Source organism: Dendrobates tinctorius, unplaced genomic scaffold (assembly GCF_039654945.1).
Source record: "Dendrobates tinctorius isolate UK_male_01 unplaced genomic scaffold, ASM3965494v1 ptg000188l, whole genome shotgun sequence".
NCBI lineage: Eukaryota > Metazoa > Chordata > Amphibia > Anura > Dendrobatidae > Dendrobates > Dendrobates tinctorius.
Genome location: NW_027361855.1, coordinates 7123949 through 7144572, shown reverse-complemented (window position 1 = coordinate 7144572; position 20624 = coordinate 7123949).

Here is a 20624-nt window from a genome sequence, read left to right as displayed (position 1 = left end):
AGTGCAGTTTTTAAAATGGTATCACTTTTGGGGTTTCCCAATATATAGGACCCCTAAAGTCACTTCAAACCTGGATAGATCACTAAAAAAATAATTTTGTAAATTTCTTTGAAAAAGTTAAAAAATTGCTGCTACATTTTTAAACCTCCTAAAATGCAAACAAAATAAAATAGCATTTTACAAATGGTGATGATGTAAGGCAGACATGTGGGAAATATTATTTATTAATGTTTTGCTATGGTATAACCATCTGGATTAAAGGGATAATCATTCAAAGTTTTAAAATTGCTACTTTTTTAATATTTTTGTCAAATTTCTGATATTTTTTATAAATAAACACAAAACATATCGACCTAAATTTACCATTATCATAAAGGATAATGTGTCACAAAAAAACATTCTCAAAATCACATGAATTTGTTGATGCAGTCCAGAGTTATCACCACATAAAGTGACACTGGTCAGATTATAAAAAATTTGGCTCTGTCACTAAGGGGTTAATAACAATGTGTGTACATTTCGGCAGACAATCAGGGCGCAGAAACCATTCACAACAACATGACACAAGGTCTTCTTGCTTGGTTGACAAAGTCACGTCCCTGTCCATATAAAAAGCGGACATCTTGTTTTCTGTCGACATTTTCTCAGTGTCACATGCAAATGCGCATGCCCAAGCTATGCAGATCAGACTACACAAGCGTAGTCTCATTGTGGTTCTTCCTTCCAAGGCATTCAGCTCTGATGAGGGTCTGATGCAAGACCAAAAACATTTAACTGCGAATGCAATAATAAAAGGAACTTTAATTAATCACATCATCAACTGAGTGCCAAGTTTTTCATTTGATTGCTACATACGGTCTGGGTACCCTACTTGTGCACCATCATCATTCATCACTAGTGTTGAGCGATACCACCCGATACTGAAAAATATCGTATCGGAATGGATCGGCCGATCTAAAAAAGTATCGGGTATCGCCGATTCCTATCCCAGAAGTCCCATTCAAGTCAATGGAACAGAAATATCGGAATTAAAAAAAACCCTTTCTTTCCCTGTAGGTTAATTCTACATGAAGAAAAACAACTAATAATAATGTAGAATGTATTGTGGGAGGTGTAGGAGACATTAAAGCCATAGAGGTTTAGACCAATCAAATGGAATAGCAGGATTTTTTTTTTTTAAAGACGTTCATAGTTACAAAGATATTGACTATGTTAAAGTCTTTAATTTTTTTGTCAGATATGTATGTTTCACTACTTCCATGCTCTTCACTTTCTTTTTTACTACTCCCACACTTTCTCCTTCATGATCCTCAGCAGCAGCAGCATCTTTTTCATCAACTTCTTCTTCTTCTTCTTCTTTTTTTTTTTTACATTCTTCATATTCTTCTTATTCAACCTATTCTTCTTCATATTCTACTTCTTCATCTTCTTCCTAATCATATTCTTATTTGTGTCAGGCATTCCTGTAGTTGTTTTCTATAAAAGTTTGAAGATTACACCTTCCGTTCAGCCTGTCATAAAAGATTTACAACAGGATTTGTCCGCGTTCAGTTTGGCCTGCAGCAGCAGGCCTTTTCCAGGGGCACCACGAGGAGGAACAGACTCACCCCCATACACTGCTTAGTCTTCTTCTGCTCATAAATTTGATAATATAATTTTCTCAGATTTTTAGTCTTATGCTTAATGTTGTTCTGCTTTTGTTTTTTATGCTACTTGGTCTTCTGTCTCTTGCTGTTCTGCATCTTGGTGGTTGTCTTCCTGTTCTTTGTCCTCTTGGTCATCTTCTTCAGTGTCATCTTTTAGGTATTCTTCTGTGTGGTCTTCAGGGTCGTCATCTTCAGGGTCATTGTCATGGAGATCCAGAGTGAGAATCAAAAACCATTTCCACAAGCTTGAACTTGGAAAAGTAGCAGAAGTTACAAGAAGGCTGAGGAACTGGCGAGAACCAGCTGATGCTACTGGAACCCGGAGTGGCAGCAGAATGAACAAGAGCCAATGGAACTACCGAGAACCAGCTGACGGTGCTGGAAACTGGAGGGGCAGCAGAAGGAACAAGAGCCAATGGGACAACCGTGGAACAGCTGACGGTGCTGGAACACGGTAACTAAGCAGGAGGTACCTGTGCTACAAAGCACTACCAAGGACCAGCAGACGTTGCTGGAACTCGGATACCAAGAAGGAGGCACCTAGGCCAAAGGCTCTGCCGGGAACCAGCTGACATTGCTGGAACCCGGATGGGTAGCAGAAGGTACCCATGATTAACAAACTTTTGCGTCCGCGAGCAGGCCGCAGTTGCCGAAACCTACAGTCCTACAAGGGGTGCTTGTCCTATTGGCACTATGGAACCAGCCTTTTTACCAGAACCCGCAGCCCACATAGGAAGCACCGAAACTGCAGGCACCATAGACTCGGCTAACCCTACCGCAACACGACAGGACAACGTATCGGTGGCAAAGTGACGTTGACACTACCCGGAAACAGCAGGCGTGCTGTAACAAGGCTGGGCAGGAGAGAGTACGCGTGCCAAAGACACTGCCGAGAACCAGCTGACGGTGCTGGAACCCGGATGGGTAGCAGAAGATACAATACTCAATGGAACTACCGAGAACCAGCTGACGGTGCTGGAACCCGGAGGGGCAGCAGAAGGAACAAGAGCCAATGGAACAACCGTGGACCAGCTGACGGTGCTGGAACACGGTTTCTAAGCAGGAGTTACCTGTGCTAAAAAGCACTACCAAGAACCAGCAGACGTTGCTGGAACTCGGATACCGACAAGGAGGCAACAATGCCAAAGGCTCTGCCGGGAACCAGCAGACGGTGCTGGAACCCGGATGGGTAGCAGAAGGTACCCATGATCAACAAAGTTGCAAGGCCGCGAGCAGGATGCAGTTTCCAAAACCCACAGTCCAACAGGGGATGCTTGTCCTATTGGCACTACAGAACCAGCCTTTATTACCAGAACCCGCAGCCCACATAGGAAGCACCAAAACTGCAGGCACCATAGACTCGGCAAACCTGACCGCAACACGACAGGACAACGTATCGGTGGCAAAGTGACGTTGACACTACCCGGAAACAGCAGGCGTGCTGGAACCAGGCTGGGCAGGAGGGAGTACCTGTGCCAAAGACACTGTCGCGAACCAGCTGACGGTGCTGGAACACGGTTTCTAAGCAGGAGGTACCTGTGCTAAAAAGCACTACCAAGGACCAGCAGACGTTGCTGGAACTCTGATACCAAGAAGGAGGCACCTAGGCCAAAGACTCTGCCGGGAACCAGCTGACAGTGCTGGAACCAGGCTGGGCAGAAGGGAGTAACCGTGCCAAAGACACTTCTGAGCTGCAACTGGCGATGTTGGAGCCCAGGGGTCAATCATGCAGCAGGCTGAGGCCTACTTGGAGCTAGTTTTATATTGGTTGTACACAACTACTGATTTTAACCGGGCTCCACTTGGGCCTCTGGCTCTACTGTCTCTAGTATTTCCCCTGGCCTCCAACCCCGCCAGTCGCTGCTCTGAAGTGGCGTGTGCACAATCCACACTTGTTCCTGTGTGACTGGGGCTCAGTCACATCAGTTGATCCACTGATGTGTGTCCGGCAAGGTCTCCTGCTCTGTCCACATTCCCACTACTAGTAATGGGAAATACTAGAGAGTAGAGCCAGAGGCCCAAGTGGAGCACGGTGGAAAATCAGTAGTAGTGTGAGTTTGGAGGCAGCAGGGGACTTTGCCATCCACACAGCAGGGGAACAGCTGGCGTTACTGAACCCCACAGACACAGGAGCGAGTGTTTTAATCTGTGCGGACTGCACTTCCAGGCTACAACTGGCTGTGTTGTAGCCCAGGATCAATGCTCCGAGCAGGCTGAGGCCTACTTGAAGCGAGGAGAAAATGCATTGTAGTGTGAGTTTGGAGGCAGCAGGAGACTTTGCCATCCACACAGCAGGGGAACAGCTGGCATTACTGAACCCCACTAACACAGGAGCGAGTGTTTTAATCTGTACGGACAGCACTTCCAAGCTACAACTGGCTGTGTTGTAGCCCAGTATCAATCACGGAGCAGGCTGAGGCCTACTTGGAGCAAGTAGAAAATAAGATGTAGTGTGATTTGGGAGGCAGCAGGAGACTTTGCCATCCACACAGCAGGGGAGCAGCTGGCGTTACTGAACCCCACTGACACAGGAATGAGTGTTTCTATCTGTGCGGACGGCACTTCCAAGCAACAACTGGCTGTGTTGAAGCCCAGGATCAATCACGGAGCAGGCTGAGGCCTACTTGGAGCAAGTAGAAAATAAGATGTAGTGTAATTTGTGAGGCAGCAGGAGACATTGCCATCCACACAGCAGGGGAACAGCTGGCGTTACTGAACTCCACAGACACCGGAGCGAGTGTTTCAATCTGTGCGGACGGCACTTCCAGGCTACAACTGGCTGTGTTGTAGCCCAGGATGAAGCATGCAGCAGGCGGAGGCCAACTTGCAGCTGGTTTTATAGAGGTTGTAGACTACTACTGATTGTAACCGTGCTCCACTATGGCCTCCGTCTCCACTGTCTCTAGTATTTCCCCTGGCCTCCAACCCCGCCAGTTCCTGCTCTGAAGTGGCGTCAGCACAATCCACACTTGTTCCTGTGTAACTGTGGCTCAGTCACGTTAGTTGATCCCCTGATGTGTGTCTGGCAAGGTCTCCTGCTCAGTCCTCATTCACACTACTAGTAATGGGAATGTGGACAGAGCAGGAGACCTTGCCGGACACACATCAGGGAATCAACTGATGTGACTGAACCACAGTAACTCAGGAACAAGTGTGGATTGTGCAGACGCCACTTCAGAGCAGGAACTGGCGGGGTTGGAGGCCAGGGGAAAAACTAGAGACAGTGGAGACAGAGGCCTAAGTGGAGCACAGTTAAAAATATGTAGTAGTTTGCATGTGGAGGCAGCAGGAGACTTTGCCGTCTACACAGCAGGGGAACAGCTGGCATTACTGAACCCCACTAACACAGGAGCTAGTGTGTGTTTCTCTGTGAAGACGGCACTTCTGAACACCAACTGGCGTTATTGGAGCCCAGGATGAGGCATGGAGCAGGCTGAGGCCTGATGGTGTTGGCATGTGGAGGCAGCACTAGACTTTGCCGTCTACACAGCAGGGGAACAGTTGGCATTACTGAACCCCACAAACACAGTAGCGAGTGTGTTTTTCTCTGTGGAGACGGCACTTCTGAGCACCAACTGGCGTTGTTGGAGCCGAGGATGAGGCATGGAGCAGGCTGAGGCCTGATGGTGTTGGCATGTGGAGGCAGCAGGAGACTTTGCCGTCTACACAGTAGGGGAACAGCTGGCATTACTGAACCCCACAGACACAGTAGCGAGTGTGTTTTTCTCTGTGAAGACGGCACTTCTGAACACCAGCTGGCGTTGTTGGAGCCGAGGATGAGGCATGGAGCAGGCTGAGGCCCGATGGTGTTGGCATATAGAATCATAGAATCGTAGAGTTGGAAGGGACCTCCTGGGCCATCTTGTCCAACCCCCTGCTCAAAGCAGGATTCGCTAAATCATCCCAGTCAGATGTCTGTCCAGCCTCTGTTTGAAGATTTCCATTGAAGGAGAACTCACCACTTCTCGTGGCAGCTTGTTTCACTCATTGATCACTCTAACTGTCAAAAAGTTTTTTCTAATATCTAATCTGTGTCTCCTCCCATTCAGTTTCATCCCATTGTTTCTAGTCTTTCCTTGTGCAAATGAGAATAAAGTTGATCTTTCTACAATGTGACAGCCCTTTAGATATTTGTAGACAGCTATTAAGTCTCCTCTCAGTCTTCTCTTTTGCAAACTAAACAATCCCAAATCCTGCAACCTTTCCTCATAAGACAGGGTTTGCAGACCGGTCACCATTCTGGTCGCTCTTTTCTGAACTTGCTCCAGTTTGTTGATGTCTTTTTTAAAATGTGATGCCCAAAACTGAACACAATATTCCAGATAAGGTCTGACCAAAGAGGAGTAGAGGGAAATAATGACTTCACGTGATCTAGACTTTATGCTTCTGTTAATACATCCTAGAATTGCATTTGCCTTTTTTGCTGCTGCATCACACTGTTGACTCATATTCAGTCTGTGATCTATTAGTATACCCAAGACTTTTTCACATGTGCTGTTGCTTAGGCCTATTCCTCCCATTCTGTATATGCTTTTTTCATTTTTATTGCCCAGATGTAGTGCTTTACATTTTTCCCTGTTGAAAACCATTCTGTTAGTTGCTGCCCACTTCTCCAGTTTATTTATATCTTTTTGAATCCTCTCTCTCTCTTCTCTAGTATTAGCTATCCCTCCTAGCTTTGTGCCATCATCAAATGTAATCAGTTTACCCTCAATTCCTTCATCTAAATCATTGATAAAGATGTTGAACAATACAGGGCCCAGGACAGAGCCCTGGGGTACCCCACTTGAGACATTCTTCCAACTGGATGTTCAGCCATTTACGACCACTCTTTGGGTCCGATCACTTAGACAGTTATGAATCCACCTAACAGTTGCCTTGTCCATTCCATACTTAGTCATTTTTTCAATAAGGATTGTATGAGATACTTTGTCAAATGCTTTGTTGAAGTCAAGATATACTATATCTACAGCAGTTCCTTGATCCACCTAATCAGTGATTCCATCATAGAAGGAAATTAAGTTAGTCTGACATGACTTATTAGTTACAAACCCATGCTGACTCTGTTTAATCACTTCATTCTTATCCAGTTACTGACATACATGTTGTTTAATAATTTGTTCAAAGATCTTTCCTGGTATAGAAGTCAGACTCACCGGCCTATAGTTGCCTGGGTCCACCTTCTTCCCCTTTTTGAAGATAGGAACAACATTTGCTCTTCTCCAGTCTTCTGGGACTTCTGTTCTCCAAGAATTTTCAAAGATTATGGAGAGGGGTTCAAAATTTTTTTCTGCTATCTCCTTCAGTACTCTGGGGTGTAATTCATCTGGACCTGGAGACTTGAATTAATTTAGGTTAGCTAAGTGTTTCTTCACTATCTTTCTGTTTATAGATATCCTGGATTCTTCTATTCCCTTAATAGGACAGTGAAGAACAGTTGATGTTACATTTCCTTTCTGAGAGAAAACAGATGCAAAATAGGAATTTAAAAGTTCGGCCTTCTCATCATCCTGTCTTACCATTTCATCATTTTCATCCTGTAAAAATCCTATAGCATCTTTGACTTTTCTTTTACTTTTGACATATTCCCAAAATCCTTTATTATAGCTTTTGACATCTTTTGCAAGCCTCAATTGATTGTCAGCTTTAGCTAATCTGATTTGTGCCCTGCAGGTTCTGCAGACAGCATTATATTCTTCTTTAGATATGCCTCCCTCTTTCCATTTTATAAACATTTTTTTCTTCCTTTTTAGCATGTGCTTAAGTTCTGTGTTCATCCATCCTGGCTTCCTTAAATGCTTCCTATTCTTCCCTCTTTTTGAAATTGTTAACAATTGTGCTTTGAGAATTTCATTTTTCAAGATTTCCCATCCTTCCTGGACATTTTTGTCTTTAAGGCTATCCAGCCATTGGATCCCTCCAATTCTCTTTCTGAATCCCTTAAAATCTGCCTTTCTGAAATCTAACCTTGAAGTCTGAGTCTTCATAGGTCTTTCCTTTCCTCTAGTTATCCAAAATTCTAAAATAGCATGGTCGCCACCTCCTAGGGTACCTGTCACTTTTACCTCCTCAACCATTTCCTCCCTGTTTATAAGGATTAGATCCAAGGTAGCAGTTCCCCTTGTTTTCTCCCCTACCTTTTGAAAGATAAAGTTGTCAGCAAGAGAGGATAAGAATTTCCTTGACCTGTTAGTTTTGCCTGAGAGAGATTCCCAACAAATGTCTGGATAGTTGCAATCTCCCATGACAACTATGTCATATTTTTTGGAGAACTTGGCCATTTGATGAATAAAGAGTTCATCCATATCTTCAGCTTGCACAGGTGGCCTAGTGTGTGTTTCTCTGCGAAGACGGCACTTCTGAACACCAACTGGCATTGTTGGAGCCCAGGATGAGGCATGGAGCAGGCTGAGGCCTGATGGTGTTGGCATGTGGAGGCAGCACTATACTTTGCCGTTTACACAGCAGGGGAACAGCTGGCATTACTGAACCCCACAGACACAGTAGCGAGTGTGTTTTTCTCTGTGGAGACGGCACTTCTGAACACCAACTGGCATTGTTGGAGCCCAGGATGAGGCATGGAGCAGGCTGAAGCCTGATGGTGTTTGCATGTGGAGGCAGCACTAGACTTTGCCGTCTACACAGCAGGGGAACAGCTGGCATTACTGAACCCCACAGACACAGTAGCGAGTGTGCTTTTCTCTGTGAAGACGGCACTTCTGAACACCAGCTGGCGTTGTTGGAGCCCAGGATGAGGCATGGAGCAGGCTGAGGCCTGATGGTGTTGGCATGTGGAGGCAGCAGGAGACTTTGCCATCTACACAGCAGGGGAACAGCTGGCATTACTGAACCCCACTGACACAGGAGCTAGTGTGTGTTTCTCTGCGAAGACGGCACTTCTGAACACCAACTGGCCTTGTTGGAGCCCAGGATGAGGCATGGAGCAGGCTGAGGCCTTATGGTGTTGGCATGTGGAGGCAGCAGGAGACTTTGCCGTCTACACAGCAGGGGAACAGCTGGCATTACTGAAACCCACTAACACAGGAGCTAGTATGTATTTCTCTGTGAAGATGGCACTTCTGAACACCAACTGGCATTGTTGGAGCCCAGGATGAGGCATGGAGCAGGCTGAGGCCAACTTGCAGCACGTTTTATAGAGGTTGTAGACTACTACTGATTGTAACCGTGCTCCACTATGGCCTCTGACTCCACTGTCTCTAGTATTTCCCCTGGCCTCTAACCCCGCCAGTGACAGCTCTGAATTGGCGTCAGCACAATCCACGCTTGTTCCTGTGTTACTTGGGCTCAGTTTCATCAGTTGATCCCCTGATATGTGTCCAGCAAGGTCTCCTGCTCTGTCCTCATTCACACTACTAGTAATGGGAATGTGGACAGAGCAGGAGACCTTGCCGGACACACATCAGGGGATCAACTGACGTGACTGAGGAACCAGGGCAGACTGTCCAGAAGCAGATGGCATTTGGGACTCCTCATCCTCCACCTCTTCCAAAACCTCATCCCTTAGTGTTTGCAGTGTTTTTTGAAGCAGGCAGATAAGGGGGACAGTCATGCTGACTAGTGCATCATCTGCACTCGCCATCCGCGTGGAATCATCGAAGGCACGCAAAACGAGGCAGATGTCCTTCATAGAGGCCCACTCAGTGGTGCTGAAGTGTGACCGGCGCACAGTGCGACTTGTTTGTGCCTGATGCAGCTGGTACTCCATGACTGCTGCCTGCTGCTCACACTACGGCTCCAACATATGTAACGTTGAATTCCACCTGGTGGGTAGGTCACATATGATGCGATGTTCCGGAAGGCGTAATCGGCGCTGCAGAGCAGCAAGGCGCGACCTTGCCGTGCTGGAACGCCGCAAGTGAGTGCACTCTATGCGGACATTGTGCAGCAGTGCATCAATATCCGGATAGTCCCTCAGAAAGCTCTGCACGACCAAGTTGAGCACATGTGCCAGACATGGGATGTGAGTGAGGTTGCCTAGGCCAAGAGCTGCCACCAGATTTCGGCCATTGTCACACACTACCAAGCCCGGCTGGAGATTCGCTGGCACAAACCACACGTCGCTCTCCTGCTTGATGGCATTCCAGAGCTCCTGCACTGTGTGGCTTCGATTCCCCAAAGAAATTAATTTCAGTACGGCCTGTTGATGTTTGGCCACGGCTGTGCTCATATCGGTCGTAACAGGCTCCTGCTGCACTCTTTCAGAGGAACTTGAGTAGGAGGAAGAGTCAATGTGTACAGACTGGATTCCTGCAATCCGTGGAGTTGGCAGAACACGTAGAGCGCCACTCTCCAGATCTGTACCCAGCTCCACAACATTGACCCAATGGGCAGTGAGGGAAAGGTATCGTCCCTGTCCATGGTTACTGGTCCACGCATCATTGGTCAGGTGGACCTTGCTACTGACGGCGTTTAGTAGCGCATGTTTTATGTTTGCCTCCACATGTTTCTGCAGGGCAGGGATGGCTCGCCTAGTGAAGACTGACACCTTCCGGGACTGCCAATGCCATGAAGTCCCGGAAGGTGTCAGTCTTCACCAGCCTGAATGAGAGCATTTCAAGTGCCAGTAGTTTGGCAATGCCAGCATTCAGAGCCTGTGCTCGGGGATGGTTTGCCGAGTATGGCCGCCTTTTCTCCCATGCCTGTGCTACCGATGGCTGCCGAGTGGCCTGGGAGTGTGAGGATGACTTGGAACGTGGTGCTGTGGGTGGAATGTCACAGGGTCTCCGGACAACAGTGCCAGAGGTTCTTCCTTGGCAATCCTGTGAGGAAGCCGAACCAGCTGTGTGTGAGCTGGAGGAAGAGGCCCCAACACGAGCTGAAGAGGTGGTAGGTGGTGCTGTACGTTGGTCTACGTCTTCAGTGTGTCTGTGTAACTCCACCTCGTGCTTGGTCCGCACATGTTTCCACATATTAGTGGTATTGAGGTTGCTGACATTTTTCCCTCTTTTGACTCTCTGATGACACAGCTTGCATTTGACAAAGCAAATGTCATCTGCAACTGTGTCAAAAAAGGACCACGCACTGCAAGTCTTGGGAGCGCCCGTTTTGCCTTTTGAAAGTGGAATGCTCCTAACGGGTGCCGAAGTGGAGGCTACAGGCAACCAAGTCTGCCCCCTCCCTCTCCCTCCAGTTTTGTCCGTTCGGGGAATCTCTTCCTCAGAGCTACTCCCACCACCTTCCTGTTCCTCACGCCATGATGGGTCAAGGACCTCATCATCTACACTCCCCTCTTCAAACACCTGATTCTCCTGGGTTGTCTCGCCAGCACCTTATGCACCAGAAAGTTTTAACTGAGTCTCGTCATCATCTGATGCGTACTGAGGTCTGCTGACCATAGGCACTGGCCCATCCGCCTCTTTAGATTCAGAGGGACAAAGAAGTTGCGCATCACTGCATACTCCCTCTTCTTCACATTCTGGAATGCTGCTTGGCTGACCCCCTCTTTCCAAACCAACAGATTCCGAGAACCGAAGTAGAGACTGTGATGGCTCCTGTCCAGGGCTCTCTGACTGCACTTTGGCAGGTGGTGAAGAGACAGATGGTTGCTCTTCAGTGCTCTGGCCCTGAGAGGATGTGGAAGTAATTAAAGTCGATGCGTTAGCTGCCATCAATCCAACAACGGCTTCAATTTGTTCCTCCCGCAGAAGTGGGGTACGGTGAGGTCCTACAAAGCTGCGCATAAAGGACTGTTGCCTCCTAAAACTGGGGGATGCTGACTCACTGGTGCCAACAGCAGGCACAGAATCCCCACGTTCTCTCCCTGCAGAATCCCCACGTCCTCTCCCTGCTGAAACTCCATGCCCACGGCCACGTGCCTTACTCCCTGCCTTCTTCATCTTGCTAGACTGAGAAAGATACTCAGAAAAGTACAAAGGGGGGCCTTAGTGTGCTTATTCCTGAACAGCTGCTTACAGGTATAAGAAACACTAATTTTATGAAGTGTGTGTGTCGACTACACTTTAATGGTAGCTAATGTGGCCTACACAACTTTCAAATGTAGTGTTTGGTGAACTTTGTTGTTTTTTTTGGGGGGGAAAAAAACTAAAAGGATGTGACCAAAGATTTGAAAGTCAGAGTATCACCAACTTTCTGGAGCTATTAAAATGCAGGCAGGTAACCTACAATGCAAAAGATGAGGCTCCAAAAAAATTGGTAATACTAATCTGGCAGCAGCTGAAGGGCACAAGCCAGAAAAAAGGCTCCTCTATCTACTCCTATATAGTGTTTTGCAACCAACCAATGTAAATGGATATGGATGGATGCACACTAATAGGAGAAGAAAAAATGAGCTGCAATTAAAGAAAAATATATGTGAGGCAGTGAGGCACACTGAGCGGCCTACAACCAGATGTAGCTGCAGGACACACTACGCAGCGTGAGCTGCACTCACACACAGTCAGAGACCTCTCAGACAGCCGTGAACAGTGCAGCTAAGTGGGCACTAGCACTGACAGGCTGCAGAAAGGCTCCGCTGTGTACTCCTAGAGTGTTTGCAACCAACGTATATGGATACGGATGGAAGCACACTAGATAGAATTTAAGAAAAATAAGCAGCTCAAAAAGAAAAATTCCATGATTAAGCCCTCTTAGGGTGAAACGCGTAGGAAATTGCTCCCCTCCATATGCCTCTTTATGTCGTTTTTACCTGATGGTATGAAGATTTTATATTCTCAATAAAGCAATTATTATTTTATCTCCTGGAGACGCTGGAAAAATCCTTCTTTATGTTGTGCATGCACTATACACCCGGGTCAGGGTGTTTCCGTGCGTCGGAGGTGTGATCAGGACTGAAGAGGGGTGAGCTGAATACTTCTTGTTTGTGTATTTCATTTTGACCCCTTTTTCGTACTTCTTGTTTGTGCAAAAAGAAAAATATGTATGAGTCAGCAGTGATGCACGCTGGGCATCCTACAACCAGACGTGGCTGAAAGACCCACTCCACAGCATGAGCTGCACTCACACAGCCCTTGCAGACAGCTGTGAACACTGCTGCTAGGGAAAAGCAAGCTACAATGGTGGTTTATGTAGCCTGGGTTAAGCACTATATGTTTTGTGGAATCGCTATTTCTAACTGTCCCTCACAGTCTTCAACAGCAGCCTGTCCCTAACTGAATTCACAGCAGAGTGACCAGAAATGGTGGCGGCGGTGGCTTTTATAGTGCATCATGACATCATTTCAGCAGCCAATCACAGCCATGCCAATAGTTAACATGCCTACATGCCTAACAGGATGTGCCCACACTTCTGAGGATTCCCATTGGCTGAATCAAAGCGAGCGGGCTGATAGCATTATGGGAACTTACGATTCAGGTATCCGATATGAAAAAAGTATCGGAAGTGAGTATCGGAATTCCGATACAGCTAATATCGGCCGATACCCGATACTTGCGGTATCGGAAAGCTCAACACTATTCATCACTGGAGTGCTGTATATATATCCTATAGAAGTCTCCCTTCTTTTCTGGCAGCCGCACAGTGGTACACCTTGTAGATGAGTGCCAGAAAGCGCATGTGCTCCAGTGGATGGCAAGAGCTGCGTCAAGTGGCCTCTCCTCCGCTTCCTCCACCTTAACATCACACACAGTACAAGGCTCACAGGTGGCACTGCAATCATCCTTTTTTCCCCCCAGAGTCACAAATTTCCAAACACCCAACTATGAGCATCAGAAGTCTGCTCCAAAGATTCTCAAAATCCAGAGGACGAAAGCATCTGCACTGATGCCTAAAATTTTTTCATGCTTGAGCCATGGCTGCTCCTCAAGTGAATCCCAAAGGCTTGTGGGACAAACCTCGGTATCTAACATTTCCTCCACTGCTTGTGGCTCATTTACCTCCTCTATGGTCTCTATCTGAACCCGCAACCTCTCCCTGAATCATACATATGCTCCATCAGTGCAGATAGAATCCCGACCACCTCTGTACTGTGCAGCCATGGCTCACTGCAATCAGTAACATAATCATCAAATAGACTGAGGAATGAAATCAATGTAGTGAACATATATTCCCTTAAAACTAATCTGTAAAAGTAAAATTTAAAAAGCACCTACCCAGTGAAAAGGAAAAGATACCAACAAATAGAAAACAACCAACATAAGCCTACAAAATCCCTTAATTGATTAACCCCTTTCCTACAATAGACGTAATATTCCGTCCATGTGACCTGGGACCTAATTCCCAAGGATGGAATATTACGTCTAGCGCGATCAGCTGCTCTCACGGGGGGAGCACAGCTGATCACGGCCGGGTGTCAGCGATCTGTGATGTGACAGATCAGCGAACTGTCACAGGACAGTGATGTCCCCCATGGGACATTATAATAAAGTAAAAAAAAAAGGGTAAAAATAATTTTAAAAAAATATTCCCTAATAATAAATTCATTTTTTGAAAATAAAAAAACAAAAAACAATAAAAGTACACATATTTGGTATCACCGCGTCCGTAATGACCCACCCTATAAAACTGTCCCATTAGTTAACCCCTTTAGCGAACCTCTTAAAAAATAAAAATAGGGGGCATGGCCTGACTGTTACACAGACAGTCGCACTATTTGGGAGCTCCTGCACTGAAGTGCATTTATCAGAATAATCTGCCACAGAAGAGATTCTTTTTGGTCCCTGTGTGGAGGGCCTGTGACGGGGTATACGACAGAGCAAGATGGGACAACAGGCCGAGGGACGATCCAACAAGATTTATTAAGGCAGGGAGCATACAACACCAAATATCCATAATGTCCTTGGAGTCCATGAGAAGTCCACAATAAGTCCACACAATGGAAACAAATCCGGGCACCTCATGATAGTCCTTGTGCCAGATATGATAACAATAATCCTTGCAATAGTCCACAGGATTCCACACAATCCCACGGACGTCACGAGCTGGCCTCAACTCAGTTCGTGACTCCTTCCACATCCGCACTCAAATCACAACTGATCTTAAAAGAAGAATATATTGTCAGGGCTCCTGGGATCAGCCCATCTGAAGGGGGGTAGGGGTCACACCTACTATTCAATGGTTTGGTCCATCAGAAGATTCTAGAGATGTAAGGGCTCCACTGACTCTACAGGATGTGTATTGTAGGTTATCTTCTGCTTAGGAAAACAATAGCCACAGTTCCACTAGCTGTTGACACAAGCCTAAATTAGATTATGGTCCAGGTACATCACAAGACATTGCAAAGTATTGGGGGAAGGAGTCCTGGTTAATTTACAGCAAATACAACCAGAGGAAAGTTAAATGACATATTATACAAAATACAGGACAGGGCAAAACTACAAATCATGACAATCCCTTCCCCTCACAATTTGTGTACGTACTAGGGACCTCTATAGGTCGCTTGTTAAGTACACACAGGCATGGCTGACCAGACTCAGGGCTCCTCCTGCCTGGACAGTCCATCTGGATTTTGGTGTTGGCTGCCTCTTTTATACTGTATGGTAAAGTTATAGGGCTGCAGAGCCAGGCTCCATCGTAGTAAGCGTCCATTGTCCCCAGAGACTCAGTTCAGCCAGGTGAGGGGAATGTGATCAGTAATGACAGTGAATTCTCGTCCGTACAGATACGGCCTTAGTTTCCTAAGGGCCCACACTACAGCCAGACATTCTTTTTCAACAGTTGCATAGGCCACTTCTCGGTCCAGCAGTTTCCTGCTAAGGTAGGCGATGGGGTGTTCATCCCCAGCTGCATTCACCTGGCTGAGGACAGCTCCCAGTCCATAAGCAGAGGTGTCCGTCTGCGCAATGAATCTCCTCTTGTAATCTGGAGCAGCCAGAACAGGGTCGCAGACCAGGGCGTCCTTCAGCCAGTTAAAAGCCTCATCACAGGCTGGAGTCCAGATCACCAGCCGTGGCATCGTTTTCTTGGTCAGGTCGGTAAGAGGCTTGGCCACAGTGCTGAAATGAGAAACAAATATTCGGTAATAACTGGCAGTGCCCAAAAAAGCCATAACTTGTTTCTTAGTTTGGGGTACAGGCCAGTCTCTAATAGCCTGGATTTTGGCAGGTTCAGGACGGAGCTTCCCTCCTCCTACTCTATGCCCTAGGTACTGGACTTCACCCATCCCCAATTGGCATTTTTCAGGTCGAATGGTTAGGCCGGCTGCAAGAATCAGGTCAAGAATAATGGCTACTTGATTCAGATGTTCCTCCCACATCTGGCTGAAGATGGCGATATCATCCAAGTAGGCACAAGCAAAGTCATCACATCCCCGGAGGATCTGGTCCACCATTCTCTGGAAGGTTGCCGGGGCATTCTTCATTCCAAAAGGCATGCTTAGAAATTCATAGAGACCAAAGGGGGTTATAAAAGCGGACCGTTCTCTCCCTTCCTCCATGAGAGGGATTTGCCAGTATCCCATACTGAGATCCAAGGTAGTGACATATCGGGACCCAGCTAGTCGGTCTAGAAGTTCGTCAATACGGGGCATTGGGTAAGGATCGCTGACGGTATGATCGTTTAGTCGTTGATAGTCCACACAAAGTCGAGTACTCCCATCCTTCTTGGGTACTAACACCAAAGGAGAGGCCCAAGGGCTATGGGAGGCCTGGATTACCCCAAGCTGTAACATCTCCTCCAGTTTGCGCTGCATGGTGTTTCTAACAGTTTCAGGTACCTGGTAAGGAGCCTGTTGTATGGGATGGATACCCTGAGTGTCCACATGATGTTGGGTGACGGTGGTTCGACCTTGTTGGGATGAGAAAGCAGCCTGTCTTTGTTGAAGCACTCTCAGCATCTGGTTTTTCTGCAAGGAATCCAGGTGATCTTCCAGAGGAACCTATTCCACAGTGGATGGGGCTCTCGCTGCTTCCATGAGATCAGGTAGGGAGTCCTCATCCTCTTGACCGTCTTCTGAAGCTAGCCGACAGCTTGCTATCATTGGAAGGTTCCGGTCATGGTACACCTTAATCATATTCACATGGACAGTCTTTTGTCTTAGTCCCTGATCATCTAAAGCAAGAAGATAATTGGTATCATTTAGTTTTCTGAGAACCCGGAAGGGACCCTCCCATGTTGTCTGCAGTTTATTCTGCCGATGGGGAACAATCATTAAGACCTGTTGTCCTTCTACAAACTCCCGATAGCATGCTTTACGGTCATACCATGCCTTCTGTCTGGTTTGAGCCATACGCACATGACTCTGGGCTAAACTAGTGAGTTGAGCCAGGGTTTCTCGCAGCTTTAGGACATAAGGGACAACAGGGGCTCCTGTATCTTCAACTTGTCCCTCCCAATATTCTTTTAGCAGGGTTAAGGGTCCTCGGACCTTTCTTCCATAGAGTAGTTCAAAGGGGGAAAACCCGGTGGACTCCTGGGGAACTTCCCGATAGGCAAAAAAGAGATGGGGTAGGTACTTCTCCCAGTTTGAATCTCTGTCAGTGAAGGCCCTCAGCATATTCTTCAGAGTGCCATTGAATTGTTCACAAAGTCCATTTGTTTGGGGATGATACGGGGTCGTCCGGATCGCTCGTATTCCACAGGTGCGCCACAGACACTGGACCAGCTCCGACATGAACTGGGAGCCTTGGTCTGACAAGATCTCACTGGGGAATCCTACTCTGGTGAAAATGGTAACCAGGGCCTCGGCCACCTTGGCTACAGAAATACTTGACAAGGCCACAGCTTCTGGATATCGGGTGGCATAGTCCACAACAGTGAGAATGTACTGCTTTCCAGATTTACTTGGTTTAGCCAGAGGTCCAATGATATCGACAGCTACTCTTTGAAAGGGTTCTTCTATTATAGGGAGCGGTTGCAGGGGTGCCTTTGGGTGATCACCGGGTCGCCCTCTACGCTGACATATGTCACAAGTTCGGCAGAAATGCGCTGCGGCTTGGGAAATCCCAGGCCAATAGAAAGATTGAGTCAATCGTCTCTCAGTGTGGGTTTTGCCTTGATGGCCAGCAGTAGGAATGTCATGAGCAAGGTGTAATAGGGGAATTCTGTATTTCTGAGGAACAATCAGCTGTTTGCTATAAGTCCAGGGCTTATCTAGGGAGTCAGCATTGGTAACCTGATACAGAAGTCCATTTTCTCTGATAATTCTTTCCCCATTCTCCCCCAACTGCCCTATCTCAGCTCGAGCTCTAAAACTAGCTAGGGTGGGGTCAGTATCTACCTCTTGTCTAAACTGAACTTTATCCCATGTAACACTCACATTGTCCCCACAAGAAGAATCTCTCACCGGCTGTGACGGCAGTTCTGGTGGCCTCATTTCCATGGATGGGTTGTACACGTCCACATTTGCTGCTCTCTTGGCTTGACTTCTGGTTACCGCACCGACAAAGTGGCAGTGAAGATTTCCCACATCATTTCCTAGAAGAACGCCTGCAGGGACTGAATCCAGCTCTTCTCCTGGTGAGGGGGTCTGTAGATAATGAACAGGCAAAGGCAGTCTGTAGCTGTCCTGCCTCCGAACACCTGGACATTGGAATTGCAGATGCCCAGGCTGCCCACATCTATAACATCTGCACTCTGGGATTCTTCCTCCACGTCGTAGTCCCGAAGGTGGAGCAGGAATAATGCGAGGCACAGTCACACAAAGGTCACCATGAGTTGATGGTCTAGTGGGATGGTGAATATTGGAGGCCGAAGGACCAGGGGCCGCCAGCGTTGGGGGGCTGGTAGTTTTTTTCTCACTGAGTAGTAGTTTTTTCCACCGAGGCTTGATGGTGAGAGCCTCATCAGCTAGAGCCGCAGCTTCCTCCACAGTGGCTGGTCTCCTTTCACGCACCCATTCCCGGTTCTCAGCGGGGCACTTGAAGTAAAACTGCTCTTTTAGGATGACTTGGAGGAAGGTCTCCCAAGTTAAGGCCTCCTCTCCCTCCAGCCAGCGATAACATATTTGTTTGAGTCTGTGGGCATACATCTTGAAAGACACTTCCTCATCACAGGCTAAAGTACGGAACTGGGTCCTGTAAGTGTCTGGGGTCACAGCATAATGTTCTAGAATAGTCTGTTTAATCTCTGCATACTCACAGTTCCACCGAGGGTCCATAGCTCTATAGGCTGCGGCAGCTCCACCCTATAAGAGCCCCACCAGATGTCGGACTTGCTCCCTTTCCGGGACTTCCATTAATCGACACTGATGCTCAAAGTCCTGGAAGAAGCCCTCAATGTCACCTGAAGCCTCATTAAACGGCTTGAAGTCTTTGCGAGACACTCTGGGGAGTTCCCTCATGGTGGATGCTGGGGTTACAGTCTGTCTGGAGCTTCTAGCTGCATCCACAGCGAGCTGCCTCTCCAGCAATGCCCTCTCTTGAGCTCTATGAATGGCCTCCCTTTTATCATCTATGGTAGCCTCTTCTCCCAGCTATGCCAACTCCTCCTCGTACCACACAACCCACTGACTTTTTTGGGTATTTACCTCCGGCTGCAGTCTTTCCTCCGTTTGCTGTGGGGATCCTTCCTCAGCGTCATCTTGCAGGCGAACTCCTTCTAAAGCCTCAATCAGCTGCTCCTTGGAGAGTCCCTTGTAGCTGACTCCCAGATCATGGGCCTTTGTTTGTAGGTTCACCGCAGTCCAGTTCTTGTACTCTGCGGTGCTGGTTCCAGATGTTGATGGGCCGTTGTCCTCCATTCCTTCTGTTCTGATCCCACCGCTGCCACCAGTTTGTGACGGGGTATACGACAGAGCAAGAAGGGACAACAGGCCGAGGGACGATCCACCAAGATTTATTAAGGCAGGGAGCATAAAACATCAAATATCCATAATGTCCTTGGAGTCCATGAGAAGTCCACAATAAGTACACACAATGGAAACAAATCCGGGCACCTCACGATAGTCCAGATACGATAAAAATAATCCTTGCAATAGTCCACAGGATTCCACACAATCCCACGGACGTCACGAGCTGGCCTCAACTCAGTTCGTGACTCCTTCCACATCCGCACTCAAATCACAACTGATCTTAAAAGAAGAATGTATTGTCAGGGCTCCTGGGATCAGCCCATCTGAAGGGGGGTAGGGGTCACACCTACTATTCAATGGTTTGGTCCATCAGAAGATTCTAGAAATGTAAGGGCTCCACTGAGTCTACAGGATGTGTATTGTAGGTTATCTTCTGCTTAGGAAAACAATAGCCACAGTTCCACTAGCTGTTGACACAAGCCTAAATTAGATTATGGTCCGGGTACATCACAAGACATTGCAAAGTATTGGGGGAAGGAGACATGGTTAATTTACAGCAAATACAACTAGAGGGAAAGTTAAATGACATATTATATAAAATACAGGACAGGGCAAAACTACAAATCATGACAGGGCCCACTACACTCCACATTAGGGAGTCATTGCTGGACGTTGTAAGTCCATAAAAAGCCCGTTTTAGCCCTGTGTACTGGTGGGTGGCCTGGCCTTGTAGGACAGTGCTGTGAGGAGACACTGTCTTGTGATTTACCCTGCGGTGTGTAGGAGGCAACTGCATAGAGGTAACACCGCTGAATTCCACTCTCACCCCCCGGGAACGGCAAAGTATCCACTTGTACCTAGTCCCTGCTGTGCGGGATTTAGACCTGGACCTTGCGGGGGATTTCCGGCGAAGTGACCTGCGTTCTCCCTCCCCCCTGCCCTCGGCGCCTGTGTGGGGAGGCACCGGTGAAAACAGAGGCTATCAGACGAGTTTGGCGTGGAGTCCGGCTACCTTATCTGCCGCGGTGCTTTGCAGCTCTCCTGTCCCAACGGTGGGCCCTGGTCTGGAGGGGATCTGTGGAAGGGCAGCGGCGCAGAGGATTTTGCCGTCAGTTCCGGTGCCATCTTAGCCCCTCTTCTGCTGCTGGAGACCTGTTCAGTGTCGGTGGGTGAGGTGTGAGAGCTCATTTCCTCATCGTTATCAGTGCATGCGATTTAACTCTGGCCACCTACTGCTACCCCGTACCGATATTATCAAGGCAATAGAAGCGTCCTGCTGAGTCAAAGTCATTTCTCACTCCAACACAAATACCCTCACCAACAGCTGGAAGCCT